Source organism: Cetorhinus maximus, chromosome 9 (genome assembly GCF_964194155.1).
Source record: "Cetorhinus maximus chromosome 9, sCetMax3.hap1.1, whole genome shotgun sequence".
NCBI classification, from domain to species: domain Eukaryota; kingdom Metazoa; phylum Chordata; class Chondrichthyes; order Lamniformes; family Cetorhinidae; genus Cetorhinus; species Cetorhinus maximus.
Window position 1 is genome coordinate 75,448,088 of NC_135887.1, and position 23,457 is coordinate 75,471,544.

At 43.3% G+C, this 23,457-nt stretch overlaps 1 protein-coding gene across 10 annotated transcripts in view; it reads left to right on the forward strand.

Annotated features, from left to right (window-relative positions):
* dgkza (diacylglycerol kinase, zeta a) overlaps positions 1-23,457 on the forward strand; it is a 562,825-nt gene that overhangs the window by 481,515 nt on the left and 57,853 nt on the right. The window lies entirely within an intron of this gene.

Genomic DNA, 23,457 nt, shown 5'->3' on the forward strand with positions numbered 1-23,457 from the left:
CTGGGAGTTCAGATACATAATTCCCTGAAAGTGGCGTCACAGGTAGACAGGGTTGTAAAGAAAGCTTTTGGCATACTGGCCTTCATAAATCAAAGTATTGAGTATAGGAGTTGGGATGTTATGGTGAGGTTGTGTAAGACATTGGTGAGGCCAACTTTGGAGTATTGTGTGCAGTTCTGGTCGCTTAACTACAGGAAGGATATCAGTAAGATTGAAAGAGTGCAGAGAAGATTTACTAGGATGTTGCCGGGTCTTAAGGAGTTGAGTTACAGGGAAAGATTAAACATGTTAGGACTTTATTCCTTGGAGCGTAGAAGGATGAGGGGAGATTTGATAGAAGTTTACAGAATTATGAGGGGTATAGACAGAATAAATATGAGTAGGCTTTTTCCACTTAGATTAGGAGAGATAAACACAAGAGGACATGGCTTTAGGGTAAAAGGGGAAAGGTTTAGGGGGAACATTAGGGGGTACTTCTTCACTCAGAGAGTGGTGAGAGTGTGGAACGAGCTGCCATCTGACATGGTAAATGCGGGCTCACTTTTAAGTTTTAAGAATAAATTGGATAGATACATGGATGGGAGAGGTCTGGAGGGTTATGGACTGGGTGCAGGTCAATGGGATTAGCGGAATAATATTTCGGCACAGACTGGAAGGGCCAAATGGCCTGTTTTCTGTGCTGTAGTGTTCTATGGTTCTATGGATCCTTTGCCCACTCTGACGTGTTTCACAACAGCATGTACAAGGCGCGCACTTGTGGGGTTGTACCCTGAGTGGAACTGGGAGGTGAGTAGACAGTAATATTTTGCATGGCACTCTCGGGTCGCCTGTTGGTCTACAAGGTTGAGGTGCGCTGCTGGATAGGGAGGGGGGGCGCAAGGGCAGCCCTGCGGTTGAGACATGTTGGAGGAGGGGGCAAGGACTGCCCTGAGGTTGAAGGTAGTGCACAAGCATGTGCTGGGGGTTTGGGAGAGGGAAGCGGTCACGCATTAGGGAAACCTTGTGTAAAGTGACCATCCCTCTGCAGCTGAGACAGTTCAGATGCAGCCACATTGATATGATTGGAGTTGGTTCTCTAGCTTATCTACCCACTCAAGCAACACAGAGGCATCAAAGTGCCACCAAGTTAACCCCTTGGGCACAGACTGCAAACTAATGAGCATTTTAATGGACTGCAGAACAGTTGGACGACTGGGCACGTTGTACAATCTCCTTGCTAAAACTGGCGATGGAGCAGTCACTGGTGGAGGTGCTCACAGCCCCTCACAATGTCATCATCCCGGTTTGGATCAGTCTCCCCCATGGTTCAAGCTAACAGTGCAGCCTTGCAGTGTGGGTTAGGAGAATGCCTGTGCCTGAGCTGAGAGCACAGCATGAAGTCCAGTGGGAAAAGCTGCCGTCAATCGGTCGGGTAGAGTAGGGTGGAGGTGGTTGGAGTTTTAAGCAGCCATGCAGCGCAATAAACTCTGGCCAGCACTCTCCAGGATGCGTTAAGGGGCCTCGTCAGACTTAACCAAGAGAGGTTCTTAGTATGCCCAAGCTAACCCACACATCTCTCTCAGATGGGGTACACCTGCTGATCCTCCTCCCTATGGGTGCCCAAGGGCCTCTGGCTGACTCCCTGAGGAGAAGGGGAAGCTGGAGTGAGATCAGGCTGCCCCACACCCCTCTCGTGTACACACTGTTCGAGGTCAATTATGGCATCAGCGATGGAGTTCAACCCACGCAGCAGTGCAGGAGCGATGTCGTGGACCAAGGTTCCCCTGGCGGTCACCATCCTGCCAGTGTTGACCTCGGTGTGTTGCCATGCTGACGCTATCAACTCAGCCTGAAAGCGGACAGTCTCCTCCATCGTGCCTTGCAACCTGAGGAATGCAGCAGACATCCCTTCCTGATGTTCCCGAGCTTGCCTTTGCAGCTCCAGCAACTGTAACATGACCGAGTCCAGAGGCTTGTCATCTGACTCAGACTCAGCAAATTTCTGGCCTCCAGCTGTCCCTCAAGTGCCGGAGACCTGGGGAGTCCCTGCCTCCGCCTTCTGTGGGTGACAGAGTGCGATGTGCTCACCAGATTGTGATCCCGAGGCTACTCTAAAGCTAGGTCCCCACCGAGGTGTGTGTCTCTGCACTGGTGGAGGGTGTGGGTGTGTGCTGTGATGGGTCGTGGACACTCTTGGCATTTTCCCAGATGTGCCTGTGAAAGCAAGGGGAGATATTTAGTGCATGGCAGTGGCCTGTGAAACAGGACACATCACTCATGGCATGGTTATCTGATGGACATCGCACTGCTGGTAGAGCACTGCCGACCTCACCGTCAGCACAGGACCAGTCCAGACCCTCGCCGGCCAGCTGGATGGCTCTGTTTTCAAGGTCCGCGAGGAGCTTGATTCATGCATTCCTCCACAAGTCTGCGACCTCTCCCTCTTGTGTGCCAGTTTGTTCTGCATGGATAGAGATGGAGAGAGTGTAAGTAGGATGTCTGCCAGGCCATATGATAAGTATGCCTGGCATGTGTGAGTGGTGAGTGGTCTCATGGACGGGATGAGGAAAATGAAGGTGTGAGAGTGTGAATGGTGATTTCCCTTGAACTGGCAGTGAGTGAGGGCCCTGTGGATGTGTGAAGGGTTTGTGAGTGAGAGAGTTGAGAGTGATGAGACGAGTGACTTAGCCTGACAGAATGGAGGGGATCATTCATCCTCTTGCGGCACTGGGTGGCTGTCCTCTTTTGCAGGGCATTGGTGCTGACCACTGCAGCCACTGTCTCCCAAGCCAGATTAGTGATGTTGCTGAAATAAAAACAGAAAATGCTGGAAAAATTCAGCAGGCCTGACAGCACCTGTGGAGAGAGAAACAGTTAATGTTTCGAGTCTGTATGACCCTTCTTCAGAGTCCACCTTGCGGCTAGAGCTGGGGTAGAGGACATCATGGCCTCGACTGCATCCAATAGGTGCTCAAGGGATGTGTCATTGAACCTGGGGGCTGCAGTCTTCTTGCTTTTTGGGGCCATGTCTTCCATGCAGCAGTTGTGGCTGGAAGCACTGAGAGGTGTGTGTGCCCGGCATGATGAAGCGGCGAGGTGATGGTGTTACGGGCGAATGAGAGCCTGCTCACCACGGAAGCAGTGTGTTTCTCGGGAATGCATAATTAACGCGGCGGGTTTAGGACGATATGGCGTGAAAAGCCGTCATTGCGGCCAGCGGGTAAAATGTCATTTTACCTGCCCGCTACTGCACTTCGTGCAATTCTGGGACAATTTCGCCCCTAGACTCTTAAGCGCTGGAATTCCCTCCATAAATCTTTCCACTTCTCTACCCTGCTCTCTTTTAAGATGCTCCTTAAAACTTACTACTTTTACCAAGTTTTTCATGGGGAGTTGATGGTGTAATGGTAATGTCACTATCTCGTTATCCAGAGGACAAGGTTAATACTCTGGAAATATGGTATACATGGCAGCTGGTGGAACTTAAATTCGATTAATTAATACATCTGGAATTCAAAAGCTTCTCCTAGTAATTGTAACCATAACAAGCTACTATTGTTGTAAAAACTCAGTGGGTTCCCTGATGCCCTTTCGGGAAAGAAACCTGCTGTCGTTCCCTGGTCTGGCCTACATGTGGCTTCAGACCCACTGCAGTGTGGTTGACTCTTAACTGCCAAGCATTGTTTGAAATTTAAACCAGGCAGCGTGATGTCATCCCTTGACCAATCAGAGTCAAGTTGCCTGGTTTAAATTTCAAACAATGCTTGGCAGCAGTTGTCAGTCACCAATAACCGGTGTATTCTCCATGGCAATGCCTCTACCAATCAGAGTCCACTTCCCAACCAATCAACACACCCTTCTCATACAGTATAAAGTTGTTGCTTCTCCTGACATTGGTATTCTTGTGATTGTCCTGATGAGTGCAAGACGAAAAGTTTTGACAAAATGTCTTTTTTCAGCAATACTCGAGCTCTATTAAAGGCATTACCCTGGGAATATGGTATACAAGGCAGCAGTAATGTCCCGCCAGTCACATCTTCACCATTTGCATATAGGTACAAAACAGTATGTAAACCATTTTGCTGATTGTGGGTCCAGTGTTTGCTTATCCATGGTTTTCAGAGAGAGAAAAACTAATTGGAAAAACTGTCATTAAATTTATATAAATGCAATAAATTGCTGAGTTATCTGAAATGTATACTGTTGTTAATCCCTTTTAATGTAATAAGTTTGAGGGACAAAGTTCAAACTCCTTATCAGAAAGTTGTATATACCTGAGGGCAGAATATAACAGTGTACACTATAACTGAGATCATTAAAATGAAACATATGTGGAAGAATGTGTGCTATACTCCACTACAATGAGGGTGTATATGTATCAGAGAGTGCATTATAACTGAAAGCTTAAAATGATGTGTTTGAACGGAGAGTGTGTTATAATGAGGATAGATTTATAAAAGAAAGCGGGTTATAAATGGCAGTATTTTTGAGTCCAGAATATAACAGAGATGGTAGTGTAATTGAGAGCATTTTAATGAGTACACATGAAGAACAGAATGTTAGAATTGAGAGCCGATATTTATGGGGTAACTTAACTATGGACAATATTGTTAAATGGGTGATATCAGATTGATCACTCTTTATCTCTCCCTTTCCATTGAAGCCACTATACTGAGTCTAAATCTATATAATACAATGTGTTGTGCATCACTGCATTGTATAACAATAATGTATTATAACTGTGAGCTATATAATTACATGTATAACAGATAATGTGTTATACCTGAGAGAGCTTTATAATAACAATAGATATAGAACAGAGTGTATTACAGCAGTGAGCATCATAATGAGGACAGTTGTATAGAAAGCATCTGCTTTAACTGAGAGATTCTAAATGATGGTAGATTTACAACAGAGTGTGCACTACTGAGAATTACATTAATAGTTGTTCATCAAAGCAAAAGTATTGTAACCTCACAATGAGAGTGGGTGTATTGAAGAGAGAGTAAAAAAGAAAATAAAGTCTATTACTGCTCTCAGAAATATCTCAAAATGGTTCACTTACAATGGATCGCTTAATAGTGCTGTCACTGTTGTTATGTAGGCGAGTATGGAAGCCATTATGCAAGATTGCCAAGACAGCGAGTGAGATGAATAGCCAGTTGATCTGTTTTTGAGAGATGAACATTGGGCACAGTGTTTCTATAACTGGGATAACATTGTAACTGTGAGTGAGTATACAACAGACAGTGCTATAGTTCAGAGCTGCCAGATAATCATTCAGTTATAGTGGCATGTTGTTGGGAGAGCATGATTGACATCCCCACATGACCCTGCTCCTGAGGATTCAAATCATTGGCCTTCAGCATTAATGGCCTCGGTCACAATGATGAGTTTTCACTTTCCTTTAGCCTTAAAATGAACCTTTGTGTTGCCACTTGATCATAGACAGCAAGTACCTGGCTTCAGAGGGATAGTGCTAATTATATTTAACTGCATGCTGTCTATACCAGTTACACAGATTAAAAACAGAAATGTTGGGAATACTCAGCAGGTCAGGCAGCATCTGAGGAAAGAGAAGCAGAGTTAAAGTTTCAGGCTGATGACCTTTGTTGGAACTGGAAAAAGTGAATGGGTTTTAAGGAAGTACTGATGCAGGGAAAGGGTTGAAGTAAGGAACAAGCAAAAGACAAGGTCTGTGATAGGCTGGAAGCCAGGAGAGATTAAATGGCAAAAAGAATGATGGTGCAAGGCAAAAGAAAATGGTAATGGAACAAGTAAAGGAATGAGAGATAGGTTCAGGTGAGGTGTAAATGGGAATAGCAGACTCCTCATCAACAGCTGCCATCCAACAAAACTAGGGCTGTGGATTTGAAATTATTGATCGTATTGTTGATTCTGGAAGGCTGTAAATTGCCTCATCAAAAAGTGAGGACACTGTCCTCCAGCTTACATTGAGCTTCGTTTTGTTTTATTTGTTGTTGGGATGTGAGCATCGCTGGTAAGACCAGCATTTATTGCCCATCTCTAATTGCCCTTGAGAAGGTGATGGTGAGCTGCCTTCTTGAACCATTGCAGCCCATGTGGTGTAGGTACACCCATAGTGCTGTTAGGGTGGGGGTCCCACTTTGTTAACCTGGCAACAGTCAAGGAACGGTGATATAGCTCCAAATCAGGATGGTGTGCAGATTTGAGGGGAACCTGCTGGTGGGGGTGCTTGCATGTGTCTGCTGTGCCCTTTTCCTTCTATGTGGCCGAAGTCATGGTTTGGAAGGTGCTGTTATTGGAACCCTGGTGAGTTCCTGCAGTGCATCTTGTAGATGACACACACTGCTGCTATTGTGTGTTGGTGGTGAAGAAAGTGAATGTTGAAGGTGTTGGATCAGGTAACATTCAAGCGGGCTGCTTTGTCCTGGATGGTGTCAAGCTTCTTCAGTGTTTTTGGAGCTGCTGTCATCTAGACAAATATTCCATCACAATCTGACTTTTCTTGTAAATGGTGGACAGGCTTTGTGGAGTCAGGAGGTGAGTTATTCACCGCAGAATTCTCAGCCTTTGACCTGCTCTTGTAGCCATAGTATTTACATGGCTAGTCCAGTTCTGTTTCTGGTCAATGGTAACCCCCAGGATGTTGATAAGAACAGCAGTTGGCAAATGATTCCCAGGATGGTCTGTCTTCCCCTGCACTTTGAGTCTTTCAATGTGGTGAACATGCTTTTCAAAAATTGAAATGTTAATACAGAGGGAAAATATGTGAATTTTTCACACTGAAAGAAACATATTTGCATTTATATAGTGCTTTTCATGACTACCAGATGTCAAAAAATGCTTTACAGTCAATTAAGTACTTTTGAAGCGTAGTCACTGTTGTAATGTAGTCTGCTGACTTTGATAGGTCTACCAGAGGAGGTCTGTTGGTCAGAGTTTCCACTGCATTACCAAAGGATCTGAGTGTCCTTATAGATGAATCTCAAAAAGTTAGCATACAGGTACAGCAAGTAATTAGGAAGGCAAAAGGAATGTTGGCCTTTATTGCAAAGGGGATGGAATATTAAAGCAGGGAGGTCTTGCTACACTTTATATGGCATTGGTGAGACCGCACCTAGAGTGCTGCATACAGTTTCAATGTCCTTATTTAAGGAGGGATATATTTGCATTGGTGGCAGTTCAGAAAAGATTCCTGAATTGAAGATGTTGTCTCTGAGCAAAGGTTGAGCAGGTTGGGCCACTCCTCATTGGACTTTAGAAGAATGAGAGGTGATCTGATTGAAACAGATGAGATTGTTAGGGGGCGTGACAAGGTAGATACTGAGAGGATGCTTCCCATCATGGAATCTAGAACTGGGGGACACAATTTAAAAATAAGGGGTCTCCCATTTAAGATGGAGATGAGGAATTTCTTCTCTCAGAGAGAGTGTTTTTAATCTTTGGGAATTCTCTTCCCCAGAGAGCGGTTTAGCCTGGAACAGTGAATATATTCAAAGATATGGGAGGCAGATTTTTGATCAACGAGGGAATGGACAGACAAATGGACCTGAGGCCACTATCAGATCTTATTGAATGGCAGAGCAGCTGTGATGTGAGGGTGCCAATATTGGGGAAGGAGCAAAAATAAACACTTTGAACATAGAGAGTTTTGTTCTAATTTTTAAAAAAGGGCTATTATTTCTCAGCTGCGCCAGACAACATAGCACAGCAGGATGTTCATGGTTTATTTAGGGATTTTACCTGACCAAAAGCTCTCCTAATCTGACCAGTCCATACCATCCTCCAGATTACTAAATAGAATTCCAGGAGCTGATAGATAAACTCTAGATTTCTACTCTAGCCTTTCCCATTGTCCCCAAGATATGCAATAAAGGCAGAAAATGCTGGAATAACTCAGCATGTCCGGCAGCACCTGTGGAGAGAGAAATAGAGGTAGCATTTCAGGCCTGTGACCTGTCCTGGTGAAAGGTCATCGACCTGAGACGTTAACTCTGTTTCTCTCTCCACAGATGCTGCCAGACTTTGGAGTCTTCACAGCATTTTCTGCCTTTATTTCAGATTTCCAGCATCTACATATTTTGCTCTTGTGCTCAAGATATGTGTTTGGCTGTTTCTGATGCTTCATAAAGAGCAAGAGCAGAATCCCTGATCCCACCCGCCCCCCCCCCCCCCCCCTCTGTTTGCTTTATCTGGGCCTCTGATAATTGCTTATTCTATTGTGCAGCAAGAAAGTGATTTTTGGAAAAATAATCAAGTCCTGTATTTTTGGACATCATGTAACTACACTGAGTTGACAGATCTTAGTAACCCTGAGGCAGTGCTGCATGAAATAAGAACGTGTGAGCAGACACAAGCATTAAAAGTCAGAGCATGTGTGATGTTGCTGCTGGCTCTTGTGCAGGTATCAGCAGGTGGGCCTGCTCATGTTTACACAGCTGTGTTTAAGAGCTTGTGGGAAAAGAGTGATTTCATTGCTCCTGTGTGTCTGTCTGTGTGTATGTGCACGCAGGATACTGTTTTGTGTTGCCGTCTTGCTCTCTCTCTAGCCTTTTTAGTGATGGAAACAGCTGGGAAAGTGATAATGGATGAACTGCGGGCAAGAGAGAGAGGCAAAAAATATTTTTCTGTTCACTATTCGGCTCCAGCTATGTCAGAAACAGTACCTAGTTCGGTCAGCTCATTGTTTCCATGGTAACCGGAATCAGCAGCTCCTCAGAGCGGTGTGCGTCCCAAGAGACGGAATGCTGACATTCCAGTTTACTTTGCCCAAAGGTAGAAGGGCAAGAGGTCAAACCGACAGTTCTCCATGTATTCGTTCCAAATCTCACCTGTGTTGTTTGAGGTGCATGGAGGTAAAGAGTAAATTGTTTCCCCAAGGGAGGCAGCAAGGGAGGAACAATGGATACCCCAGGCTATTCCTGTGCATTTCTGTGTTACTACTTAGAACATTGACGGAGACTGAAACCAACTCATCCTTTTAGCTGGAAAATTATTCAGGGAGACCTGAAAACATGAAATAAAATCAATTTTACAGCTAGTGATGACTAACCCCTTGGAAAAAGGCGGACATGTGTGTCTATAAAAAGGATTGAGGTTATGGGGGTAAATTTAAATGAGCTGTAGAGCACTGGCTTCAGGCCTAATTAGAGCATGGGAATATCATCCATGGAACCCAAGTGGCCAGGGCTGAAGAAACATCCCAGTGATATCCTGGAGATCCCCTTGCTTGATTTCCTACTAAGGCCAGATTCGGCAGAGTTTGGTTTCATTGGAAGTCTTCCTTGGGAATGGGTCTGTGACACTACAAGCTGCTTATTTTTTTGTTAAAAGGTGTGGGCTAGATGGGCTGAATTGCCCGTGCTAATAAGTCCCTAATTTTAACATCAAGTGGACAAAACTCGACCTCAGCAGTGAACCAGGTGGAACAGACTCCCCAGAACTTCTAATAGATTTTATTGAGACTCTAACATGCATTCATATAGCATCTTTAATATATTAAAACACCTCAAGTCGCTTCACAAAAGCGAATCAAACAAATATTGACACCTAAGTGGTAGAATTTTATTGGAGGGTGGGCTCCCAGTCTCCAACCACAACTTTTGGCAGAAGGTGACACAAACAATGGAGAATCACCAGCAACAGTTCAAATGCAATGCATTGCCATGAAGTACTTGGAGGTGTCCCGAGGACGTGAAAGGTGCAGTGGAAAAGGAAAGATGTTCATTGTTATAAAGTGAGGGGGTTCTGTTCATTTTCTGCCTCTGTCTGCCTGGTGCTTTCTACAGTGAGCATTTCAACCAGACGATTATAACTCCTGCCTCATTACTGGCAGAGCTTGTCCTGGTCCCCTGTGTGACTAGTGACTCTTACTAATCATGAGTCTTCTGGATATCAGCTGAGATTCCTGCAGCAGTGCACACAAAGTCCTGAAAGAATTGAATTCTGGAAAGGACCAGCGGAATATGCGTGTGGCTCGCATTCTGTCCACAGTGGTCAGACTTGTGCAGTTAAGTAGCTGCTAAAATACAAAGCCCCTCTGCGATAATAAGACAATATATAGATTTATTGTACAGGTATATGACAGTCGCTGCACACAGTGAACACCCAGTCATAGAGAGAGAGAGCATCACCACACACTGAGCACCCTGTCAGAGAGAGAGAGCAAGATGTGTAAGTGAGTTTGTGAAAAAGTGTGTATACAAGAGAGAGAATGAAAAAGGTTCTAGCTGAGGTCAAAGTGATTTGCACCAGTTCTTCACAAATTGAATTCTAGCCCCTAGCCACGAGTTATTGAATGTTCAATAAATTTAAACGACTCTGACATACATCCCTGAGGAGCATTGGCAGAGACCTGGCAGTAGTTCTCCAGCCTGTCTTCTCAAGCAAACTTCACAGAGTAAAGGAACAAGGAAATTACACTTTTCCTGAAGAAAAGAAATCCAGCAGACATCCAGTCTCCCGGATGTCTGAGAGTTGTCATGGATCTTTCTGGTCAAAAGCAAAAAGCGATGTAATGTCACATATCATTAATCCTGGAGGTTACACTGACATATTTGATCTGATTATGATTCAGAAGCACGACAGGTAACAAAATGGATTCCGCATGTATTACCGGTGTTCTCTGGATGACCAAGCCGGGTCGTCGAATCAATTAAATTTGAACAGTAACCAGCAGACATGCTATGGGCAGAAGGCTATGGCGGGAGATTCTCTGACATGTCTGAAGCTAATCGCATTATGGCTGGATGTTGAAACAACCTGATGCTTGAACCCTTTTGCACCTTCATCCATTCTGACAGGATGATGCGGTTCCAATAACTCATCAGACCTAAAACAGCGACTCATTACAAGGCACAAAAAACTGTCCCAGCTGAGAATATGTTTGTTTGAGGAGAGGCACTCACACAGTTTGGCTGACGGTGTCTTAGAGTGGTCTGCAAGGAGAATATTTATTTAAGGGAGAGAGCTAGAAGGAGAGATAATATTTTAGAGAGTGCAGAGTAGTACGGTTTGATAATTGGAGGCAACAATATAGATTTCAGTGGTCTAGTGATATCAGTCACGATGGTTTAGAACTGGTAGAAATCCTGGTGTAAATGGCATTACAGCTTTCTTAGGTTGGCTCATTGGCATCATTATTCAGCACTGCCAGGACAGATTCTGCCTGATGTAGGGCACTAGCCTAACTTGGAGTGGAGGGAGGGGAAAATGCAGTGCAGGCCCAATTTGAAGGGAAGTGGCCACAATAAGGACAGTGGTTTAAAAACAAATAGGAAAAGAAAGTACAAAAAAACACTCGGATGCTTGTACCTATCTCTCTGTGTTTCAATCTCTCACTTTGCAGTCCTTAAACTGCCTCCTTCTGATGGTGTCTGACACTTCTGGATGTCTGCTGTGACTGGATGTGGATATGATCCCTCTGGAACGAGGACAAGTGACCCAAAACCTTGGGGGATGTTGAAATGCATACTTCATCCCCTCAATTAGCATATTTCCACCAAAGCTCCTCGCTGTGCCTGGCAAGAGCTTCTGTTCCCAGTTTAAATGTCTGCCAGTAATACGTGTCAGGTGCAAAATGGACAGCGCTCATTTTATCAGGCATTCTGCTGCTTCATTAGACACTCTCAAATTGAATATCAACCTATTGTTTTTACATTTATGTTAATGATCTATTTTCAGCCTTGAAATGCTCTTGTTTGTCTGGGGGAACGATCTCCCACCTGAGAACCGATACCCTGGCTGCATTTTTACTGATAAAATAATTGGAAATGCTCCTTGTGATTTCTCTTGACCAGAAATAGGCGTTAGGTTTATGTAATTGCTGTTGAGGACAGGCTGTGGTCCTGGCGCTCGCTGCCCAATACTCCCACCCATAAAGCTGCCAAAAAGGTTCAGGGTTTCCAGTGGCAGGAGATCCATCTTGACGAAGAAGACTGCTGATCCTCTCACAGGACATGCACCAGCTAAGCCAGCTGGTTCCAGCTTAGTGAACAGACCTGGTGAGAGCTCATCAGGCTGTGTTTTTACTGATGACCGTTACCACCTTTTGTTGGCAACTATTGCCTGACACCTGTGTCCTTTGCTCTGATTTTGTTGGTCGCAGGACCACTTAGTTTTGTCTGCAACCTGCTGCCAGGACTGTTGCCCTTTTTAAGTGAGAAACCAATAATGGAGGGCAATTAGAGTTGCCAACTCTGATGAAACGTTTCATCATATGACTTGCTTCCACACACCAGCCATTTGTTGGCCAACACATCCATCCTTGTGATGTACCACTTTCCTACGCCAATTGGAAAGCAAAAGAGTCTCATTACCCGATTGGATGATGCTTGACTGTCAGCCAAACAGCCTTCACCCGCCCCCAACCATTTTCAGCATTTTTATATCTGGTAAAGAGAAATATTCAAAGATTTTTTAAAAAAAATTTTTTAATGTCCTGATGATTTTTCTCCAGGATTGCACACAGTAGTGTCCTGGAGATTAATCTTCAGTTCCTGGAGACTGCAGGCTAATCCTGGAGAGTTAACTACCCTAAGAGCAGTCCCTACCAGCCTGAACCGACAACCAGGAGGGAGCGAACCGGGCTGTCTGAACACTGTTTCACTTCCTCTGCAAATCAACGAGAGAAGGAAAAGACCTTGCAGGACAGGTTAAATTACAACTCACCCTGAGGGGGAGAGAGAGAGATTGAAAAACCAGGAGACACCGGGGCAAAAGTGAATAGGAAAAATGACAATTTGCACCCCATTTCCTCATAGGAATCTACCTTCAGACCTTTGTGGGATAGGGCACCATGCTGGAAGAGGCTTTGATACCAATCCGCACTTAATGTGACTAAAGGAAAACATAGAACCTAGTCTCTTTTAACCTTTTGTTACTCCAAGAATGGCGTCATCAAACCCTGAAGCCTCCCCCAGCATTGTGCATTATTCCAGGAGCATCAGCACAGGGTGGGAATCAGATCATCGCCACCCAGAATGATGAAGCCTGCATTGATGCAGGCGTTGCTGTTCTCCAATCCTGTCTGTCTATTTGATTTAACATCAATAGGATTCAATCACCACTTGTTATTAAGAATTAAGTGCGGGGGGCTGAGGGACGAGGACAATGATCTCTGGTCATTATTTTATTGAGCAAGCTCTTCCCTCGGGCATGATCATAAAAATTATGCTCTGCATGAGAGGTATGTCTGGAATATTGCATGAATGTGTATTGTGTGGAAAACCTAATCACTGGAGCATGTGGGTGGGATTGAAATTCAGACCTGATTGAATAGAGAGAATGCAAAAGCACAGCAAGAGAGGTACAACATAACAGAGGCGTATCCAAGTGATGGTGATGGCAAATATGCAAACTGCTTTTTGCAGTTTATAGTCAATGTTCCTATCTCTGTGAAGAAGAGGACAGAGAGGTGATTAAAACATAAGACATAAATGTCAATGCCACCATAAAGCATGGTCAAACTACGCCCTATGTCTACTAGCTGGTAGATGGTTTCAAAATCCGTCCTTACAATGTGGTAGTCTGCTAGCCTTGAAGAATTCCCGGGTTGCTCAACCATGCCTGCTTTAAGAATACGACACATTAATGGCATATCTCTTAGCCCGTCAGATCATTTATTAATTATTGCACATTGGTGTCAGGACTTGCATTTAGGCCAAACAAGAAGCAGCAACTCAAACATGGAGATAGAAATTCTCTAATTGTTATTTTAGGATTGAATGTTGGGTGGGTGGGATGGGGGAAGAAAAATATTACACCTACTGATCCCCAAAAGAAAACCTTTTGATACAAAAAAAATCCCCATTATAAGATGCATGTTTAAATATCTTCATCATGAATGAATCCATGAAATGACTTCTAAAAGGTAACATTTTGGTTCAATCATTGTTATTGCTGCAAAAGTGAGTTCATGTCAGGCAACAGCCACAAAGACAGCAGCTCCAAGCTATTCCAAACACTGTTGCTGCTGGGTTTTGGATCAGTATCTAGAGTAACAGTTTTTAAACTTCTAAAACAGCCACAATAAAGATCAAAATTGAGCCAAAAATAAATGTTTAACAAGGCAATAGAAATAGGCAGCGCTAATTTCATGACACATTTATCGACAAGTTTGAGCCTAACCAGACTGGTTTTCTGATGCGTAGTCTCAGCAACCACAGGAAATTTAATTCGAGTGCAACTGTAATTTGCTGCCTTGATATCTCAGTAAGGTTACCCATTGAGGAGCTGAACCGTACGACTCAGAACCATGCTTTGTTTAATTGCTAATCTGTGCTGAGTTAACTGAACCCAGCTAACATTAGGAAAAGGTACGGTCATACTTGTGCTGAGTACTGGGCTTAGAGAAGAGGAAAAAATTGACCAGGGTTCCTATGAGGCTTGCAGGAAATGTGGACATCAGGTAAGGGGAGGGCTGAGTTTGGCATGACAACTTTGCAAACAAATAACCTGATAACTCCTACAGGTGAGTCTCAAGCAGTGGGTATTAACAGGCTATTTGACACACTCATTTGCGATATAGGCAACATCTCGGTGCCCACCCAGCCCATGCTGCTGGAAGCTCTGGCACATGGGCACCTTTGCGAGGGATAGTCTGCGGCCAGTTTTTTCAATACGCTCATGTGATCTGAGACTCGAGGAGAGTATGCCTGATCAGAAGCTACAGTAAGGTGTTATCATAACTGTTAATATGTTACAATAAAGTTAGTTTCGCAGCTAGTAGTCTTTGAGAATGTTGAAACTACTCCAAACCAACAGCACAATAATATACATGGTACCTTCCCACTGCTGCACTGCCGCACACCCAACCCATGGAACTTAGCTGGAACTTTGCACATAACCCTCTTTCCTTGGCTCACTCCTTAAAGAGGCCAATTGTAAAGGGAAAAAGTCCATTTTTTTTTAATAAGTGTATTGTCAACATGTGTTACAATGTATTCATAGGTCAGACTGCCTCGACCCACTTGCTGTATCTTCCCCTTTAAAGACAGAGGAACTGTGAATTTGTAACGTTCTTCCCCGATAGCGATAATCTATCAGTTCTGGTGCCGTCCTTAAAAATCTTTTTTGCATGATTGTTAAACTAGGGTGAGTCAGTTGCACTTGAAGTAATATGGCAGGACTGTCTCTGCCTGTGTCTCATTCTCCTTCTCCAGGCTGAAAAGAAGAACGTCAGTGAGAGGTCATTTATAAGCTGTAGCTTGGTGGACAGAAAAAGAAAAATCTGGAATGTTAAACTTTTAGAGAGGGGCAAGAGGGAAAACTGTTTAAACCAGTAAAAGGTGAATTTAGGAACTCCTGGATAGAGTAAAGGAAGTGAAAACCCAGGAATCATTTAGGAAACAAGTTGTCACAACTCACTAGGGATAGTGCGCTGTAATGTCAAGCCCCACCGCTCCCTGAGCCGTGAAAAAGTTTGACCAAACCGCCAGATTGCCCCAATTCTACCTAACTGTTTAATTTAGGTTAACAGAATAGGAGCACCAGGTTTGTAAACTTAATAAGTAAATAACTGTTTATTGAACAAACTGTTGTTAACCAGTAGCAAAAGAAAAAGAAATATGAACTGCTCATTTCTAACTCTACAAGCTAAACTCCTACCCCTTCTTAAATCTTTATGCACACACACGAAACACACAAGTCACACAAAAACATGGATTTTAAGATAAAACAGTTCAATAGCTTCAATTCTAGAGTACAGGATTTGATGGGTTTATTTTGATCGATGTCTTCCAAATTCCTTTCAGCTCTCGTTGATGACACACGTTGGTCTTCTAACGCTTTCAGTATTTAGTTCACTGGTTGAGAACTTACCTTTCAATGTCTCTAACAGTGATTTGACCCTTTGCCTCTTTGACAGGGGTTTTCTCAGAGACAGTAGATTATAGAGATATGAGAGAAAAAAAGCCAAGTAGCTATTAATGTGGAATTACTGGAATCGCAGGGGCAAGAGGTTTTAGGTCTTTTTCATTTCAGGCTAGGGGCTATTCAGCTGCACTGTTCTCATACAAAACCTGGTCAGGAGCCAATTAAAATGCTGTTGTCAGGCAGGTCCAGGACTCTTTTCTAGCACCATCCTGTCTTTCATGGCACACTCTGTTCCAGGACTGCAACATTGTATATATCTCTTATCTTGTTCCAGTGGACAAGTCTTTCAACCTGCAGCCATTGTAATTCTAATCCACAGTCCAACAGAAAATAAAAAAAATATGTTCCTTACAACAGTCCAACAGAGATAAAAAGATATGTTCCCTACAAAGTGGATGGTGAGACTGGATTGTAGGATCTTTCTGGATGGTAAGACAGGCTGAATGGCCTTGCTTCTCTACTTATTTTTTTGAAACTAGCTCCAATAACCTCGGCCTAAAACTAGACACAAGTACGCAATCCCACTTATTCTCTCTCTATCTCCACAATGGCACAGTTGAAACGTGTAAGTCTGTTTGGGAGGATTAACAAAACTGTGAATGGATTTATGATTTAGTGACACTAAACCTGCAAAAGAAAGTTTCGCCGTTGCAGGGTAGCATCGGAGTACTGACCTGTCCCCTCCCTCTCCATGTTGTACATTCTGAGTGTAGAATTCTACTTCAGCGGGGTTGCAGTGAATGGGAAGGTAAATCAGGCAGGGGGCCAATACACCACTGTCCATCTCGCAGTACCACCAAAGTTAAATTTCACTCCCTCGGTGTGTCAATCCTTTCCTTTAACATGTTTTCATTTGCATGAGAACTGAGGATGTTGTCATTCCCAGTCATACTTCCAATGAGTTACCAAACCCATGCTGAAGTGATAACCTTTGAAGGTCACTGGCTCACAGATATATCTGTACATGTTATCTCACCACCTTGGCAATCTTGGATTATCCCAGCAAGATATCACTTGCTGTCTCTCCCTCCTAATTTGCGGGGCAATTTTATCCCCTCCTGAAATAGTTAGCTGAGATACAGCTCTGCCCTCAACTATCTCACTCAGCTGCCATGATTGAACTAGCACTAAGTGCTGGCAAACATTTTAACTTTGGAGGACTTCGCAGTCCAGTATCATTCTGTCCTCGCCTTGTGTCTGAATGCAGACACTTCCAACGGGGCTTGTCGGTTAGCACTCAAACAAACACAGGCTATAATTTCTTCTGTTCAATACTTTAACCGAGTTAGTAGATGTGACTACCAATGCGCAAGACTCACTTATAAAAGAAAACCAGGCCATTTGTCTTCAGAACTGACTAGGGGATCCCACACACAAAAACATGTGTCAGTAAACTAAATGAAACAAAATAAAAGTCAGCCTTGAATAACTTGCGTAGTTGTGCTGTCAATTCAAACAGTGAATGCTTTACTCCAGGTGAGATCTGGAGTTAACTAACTTAAATTTAACAAAGTGGAAGGTTTTGAAGGATTACCTTAGCTGTGCAGGCCTAGCATTGGGAGTTTGAACCAAACTGCTAGAGGTTGCCCTGTGGCCCTGGCTCACTGCACACAGCCCAGGCACAGCCTCTGTATGTTTTTATAATGTTATTAATCAATAGCAGGCTCCCAGCAATGTTTGTAAGTCTGTTAAAATGTTGCATCGTCTCTAACAAGGGGAGCCTGAGGGGTTAAAAAATACCCTGGGAATGTCAGACCTCATGAGAGTTGTAAAGCATTAATTAGGCAAATGTTGGCAGCTGATTTAATTGCCTCAGTTAACTTTCTTGCAGGGTTGAGTGATCACAAGTAGAGCTTTTATCACTATTTAAAGAAGTGGTTTTTGTGATGCTGACATTGCTCTTTGTTTCCTTGATAATTCCACCAGTGTCCCAGTTTATGATTGAAACTGTAGAGTTAATCCTATAGTCCCTCGTTTCCAGTTGGATGCTGTGCTCGAAGGAAACATGCCTTATAGTCAACACTGTAGCCCAATCCTGTGACCACTGGGAGCCTGTACACAACCCAGGGACTTCAAATTGTTTTGGCAGGTTACAACTCGATCCAATACATTGACAAGAACAAAGGTGAATAAATATTTCCGGACTTCACCAGATTGTGTTGTAAAACTCCTGTCAAATTTTTCAAGAGTCTTGTTGAATCTGCTGTCTCAGTAACATACGTATGAAGTGACGAATCAAGTTGATCCAGTTAATAACCTATCAAGCTGTTTATTAAAGGGGAAATCGTGTTTAACTAACTTGCTGGAGTTTTTTGAAGAGGTAACAGAAAAGGTCAATGGGGGTAATGTTGTTGATGTGGTGTACATGGACTTTCAAAAGGCATTTGATACAGTGCCACACAACAGACTTGTGAGAAAAGTTATTGCTCATGGAATAAATGGGACAGTAGCAATGTGGATTCAAACTTAGCTGAAAAATAGGAAGCAGAGAGTAATGGTCAATGGATATTTTTCGGGCTGGAGGAAGGTTTGTAGTGGAGTTTCCCAGGGGTTGGTATTGGGACCCTTGCTTTTCCTGATATATAGTAATGATCTAGGAGTGCAGGGGACAATTTCAAAGTTTGCGGATGATATGAAGCTTCTAAACTGCGAGGAGGATGGTGTGGAATTTCAAGAGGACATGGACAAGTTTGGTGGAGTGGGCTGATAGGTAGCAGATGAAGTTCAATACGGAGAAGTGTGAGATGATGCATTTTGGTAGGAAGAACATGGACAGACAATATAAACTGAGGGGTAAAATTTTGAAGGGGGTGCAGGAGCAGAAAGACCTGGGTGTATATGTTAATTGATCATTGAAGGTGGCAGGACAGGTAGAGAGAGCAGTTAATAAAGCATATAGTATCCTGGGCTTTATTAATAGGGGCATAGAGTACAAGAGCAAGGAGGTTATGCTGAGTTTATATAAGACACTCATTAGGCCTCAGCTGGAGTATTGTGTACAGTTCTGGGCACCACATTATAGGAAGGATGTGAACACATTGGAGAGAGTACAGAAGAGGTTTACAAGAATGGTTCCAGGGATGAGAAACTTCAGCTATGAGGATAGATTGGAGAAGTTGGGACTGTTCTCCTTGGAGAGAAGGTGGCTGAGAGGAGATTTCATAGAGATGTTACAAATCATAAAGGGGCTGGACAGAGTAGATAAGTTCTTCCGCTCATAAAACGATCAAGAACAAGAGGGCACAGATTTAAAGCGATTTGCAAAAGAAGCAAATGTGACATGAGAAAAACCTTTTTCACATGACGAGTGGTTCAGGTCTGGAATGCAGTGCCTGGGAGTGTGGTGGAGGCAGGTTCAATCAAGGCATTCAAGAGGGCATCATGATTATTTGAACAGGAACAATGTGCAGGGGTACAGGGAAAAGGCAGGGCAATGGCACTAGGTCATAATGCCCATTTGGAGAGCTGGTGCAGACACGATGGGCTGAATGGCCTTCTTTGCCGTTAAAATTCTGTGATCCTTTGAAGCTGCTAGGCAATGCCACAAGGTCTTTGGTCTCATTAGGTGCTGCACACATAACAATGCAATGTGTGTCTTGATCTGTGCAATGTGCATGTTGGGTATCCTGTGTGTGTGTTGGGTGTTTGGTGTGTGTGTGTGTGCGCGCGCGTGCGTGTGTTGGCTGCCTGGTCTGTGTGTGTGGATGTTGGGTGTCTGGTGTGTGTTGGGTGTCCCTTCATTTAAGGGCAAAGTCAACTGAATCTACTTCTGCATGGAATCACAGTTGTTTCCGGTATTATTAGAGGTACTCGGATCACAGTATTGGGCATTATGGTTTTGAACAAAATAAATATGAAAGGTCACTTATAGAATGACAATGGAAAAGACTGGATTTGGTCTTAGGCATTGGTTGACAGTGCAGACTCATTACTATGTGACTCATTGACGCTATAGCAGTGCCGATCTATTACTGTGTGACTGATTGAACCTATAACTTGCCAACCTATTTGTGTGTGACTGACTGACCCTATAACAGTGCCAACCTATTACTGTGTGACTTAGTGAATCTGTAATTGTTCAAACAATGACATGATCCTGGTAAATTGTTGATTAGGTGAATTACATAAGTGACTTATACCTTTAAGTGACTAATACCATTAATAATACTTTTGATCTTGCATTTTTGCAGAAAGGAGTAGGGCCATTGTTATGAATGCTCTTTTCAAAAGAAAGCCTCACCAGGCTGGAATGTGTGACTGACTAACTAGAAATGCCCAGCTCTTGACAGAACTGAGTGCACAGAGACTGTAACGCAAACATTCTACAGAGCCTGTACACAATCCATTTTCAAGCACACTATGTTTTACAAATCGCAGCACTTATCAGTCAGGTTTTGCATGTCAGGATGTGCGTGAGGTATTATAATGGCTGATATTGTACCACGCAAGCCTGGTGGAGAACCTTGCCTGCTGGGAGTGCATATCAGGAAATGAGTAATGTTAAACTGAATGGGCAGAAAATTGTGAGGAGCATGCCTCCGATATCCAATGTAACCATTCATTTATGTAATTCACCTATGCAACAATCTTTACAGGATCACATGCCAGCTCCATGCTGGTTCTTGTATTCAAATTTGATAAAATTGCCTTCTGTGAGAGAATGAGGGATTGAAACCTTGACGCTCTGCAGTGCCAACCTTGTTAAGTGGTAATACTGTTACTTTGTAGGTTCAAGCCCTACTCCAGGGACTATCATGTAAAAACAAGATAACGGGATCGTCTCCATATTCCAGGCAAACATTATATGGTTGTGCATGTAGGAATATTGAATGGAATTTATTTCATAACAAACAGTCACATTGATACACCACATTATGTCCTTCCAGCCTTCCTATCCCCAGTTATACCACACAACAATTGTAAACCAGATTAGCAATCAGTGGAGTGCCGTGCATTCCCCATTTTAATAACTTTGAACTGGAGCAACCCACAGCTGGAGTGAGACACCATCTTGCGCCTACTGACAGTCACTTGCCAAATGCTGTGTGCTCATGTCGACAGAAACTCTAATGAGTTACATTTTTCAATCATCAAGTATTTGACTTTAACAGCCACCTCATTCATTCTTCTGTAGTCCATGTATAAGAGCTACCCAGATGATTTTTGAGCCTACAACCTGAAGAAATATCCTTATGCCCGAAGCTGCCTCAGTAAGATTGTCCGGAAACAAATTCCTGATACGTTGACCTTTTAGAGTTATTTCAGAGATTTAAAGCATGGCTTTGACCAAGCAGAACCAGGCCATTCGTCCTAACTGGCTCTCCCTTGTGGATGTATCAAGCTCCCCTTAAATGAATCAGTGCCATTTGCTGCAGCACTCTAAGTGGCAGCAAGGTCCACATCTGCACAATTCTCTAACTCCTGCTAATTTTTGTTGTGATTAGCAGCTATCTTATGTTTATGCCACCTTGTTCTGGACTGTACTTTGGTGGATCTACCTGCAAGGCTGACAGAAACCTGTCTGTGAGGAGTTTTCCTTTCACTGTGGGTCACCCAACAGATTCCATCTGGTCATAGAGGCAATGGCGACCCTGTGGTGATAGTTTTTTATAAATTTATTATTTTGCATAGGATGTGGGCATCACTGGCAAGGCCAGCCTTTTGCCCATCCCCAGCTGCCCTTGAACTGAGTGGCTTGCTAGGCCATTTCAGAGGGCAGTTAAGAGTCAACCACATTGCTGTGGGTCTGGAGTCACATATAGGCCAGACCAGGTAAGGATGGCAGATTTCCTTCCCTAAAGGGCATTAGTGAACCGGATGGGTTTTTACAACAATTGACAGTAGTTTCATGGCCATCATTACTGAGACTAACTTTCAATTGCAGTTTTATTACTTGAATTTGAATTCCAGCTGCGCCATGGTGGGGTTTGAACCCTTGTCCCCAGACCATTAGCCTGGGCCTCTGGATTACTGGTCCAGTGACATTACCACTATGCCCCAATCCTCCCATGAAATGATATTGTGATTTAGCAAGAAGTATGATGCCGCATTCCATATTAATAAAAGATCTTCACTGAACATTTTTCTCACCACTCACATTTTAGCTTATCCCAGCTGATCTTGTGCTTATAGAGTTTGAAATAACCAGGACTGCACCACACCGGGTCAGCACGGGAATAGTAACAATCGTGCCCTAATTCCAAAGGACACAGCATCCGTATCCAATGGGCCTGCAAACTTCCTTGTATTAATGTGGATATTGAGGTGTGGGTCACTGTTTGTGAAATCATTCTTTTCCCTAAAGGGATCCAGTACATTTTAATTCTGCTGTTCCATCGCTGTCTGATTGGTGGCAGCTTTACCTAGATAATCCATGGAGGTAGTTATTGCTGTTCCCTTTTGGTAGCTTTTCTGGGCAATAGTTATTGCAATGTGCATGGGTTCAGTTGGCGAGGTCAGGCACACCACAACGAAAACATTTCAGCTGTCAGTCTCTTGCCCAAGGTATTGACTTTGCTCAGTGTTTCCATATATGGCATTTCAGTGCTTCTAATACCTGCTTGGATAAGGTTGTCAAATTTACTGACTGAAGTGAAATTAGGTATTTTCACAGTCAGTCTTGTCAGGGGTACTGAAATTTGATAGGCGTCTGCAGGGAACCATAAGAACCTTTTTGAACTGTGGAAAGGCGAGTCATGTCATTGCTCTCCAACCAGGATTTACAGTAGGATAAGGTCATTCCAGCCAGGGTGCAGGAGGGTTAGAAGTTGAAACAATTTTCCCATGGCAATCTGCAAATCATTGATATGAGCTATCCCTTCAACATCATCAAGAATTTTGGATATTCCCCTTCCAAACTCCTCTTTCTCACCTTTTCTCATTCAGTCAGTCATTTAGAGAATTTGTTCTGTTGTTGGTTTTTATCCCTGTGCTTCTATCTGACAATGTAATGACTACCTAAGTGACACTGTCACTTCAAACAGTAAATGTCGATCATATTTGATACCTGCAGGGGTGCTATTCAATCGTTCATCATAGAGAACCCCCTACCTAACCTGTCATTGATTTTAACTTTGTCTTGTATGGCTGTCATATCCATTCTACCTTGGGTATATATGAGATTTTCTAAATGTACAGCACCTTTTGTGGGGGAAATTATTTCTGTATGTTATATTAAATGTACAAAGCTATCACTTGGAAGAGATGTAATTACCACTATGCCCCAATTCATAGAACGATAAGTGAGGGAAAATTATATCTACTCACCTGCACATCAGTCCTTTAGTGCAGGATACATACTGCTTGTGATGCATACTTATCTCTACATAGATTACAAAAGTGGATAAGTTTCACTTCAGTTGTGTAGAGAATTAGTCTGACCCAATCTGGAGTATTATTTTCAGTTCAGGAAAGACATATTGATCTTGGTGGAGTGCAGATTCACCAGAATGATCCCAGGGCTTAGAGGACAGGTTTTATTAACATGGCTTGTAGACTAAGGGGTGATCTGATTGTGTTGTTTAAACTGTTGAAAGGATTTGAAAGGGTAGATAAAGAGAAACTATTTTCTCTGGTGGGGAATCAAGAACCAAGGGCCATTCTTGAGAGAAACCAGGAAGG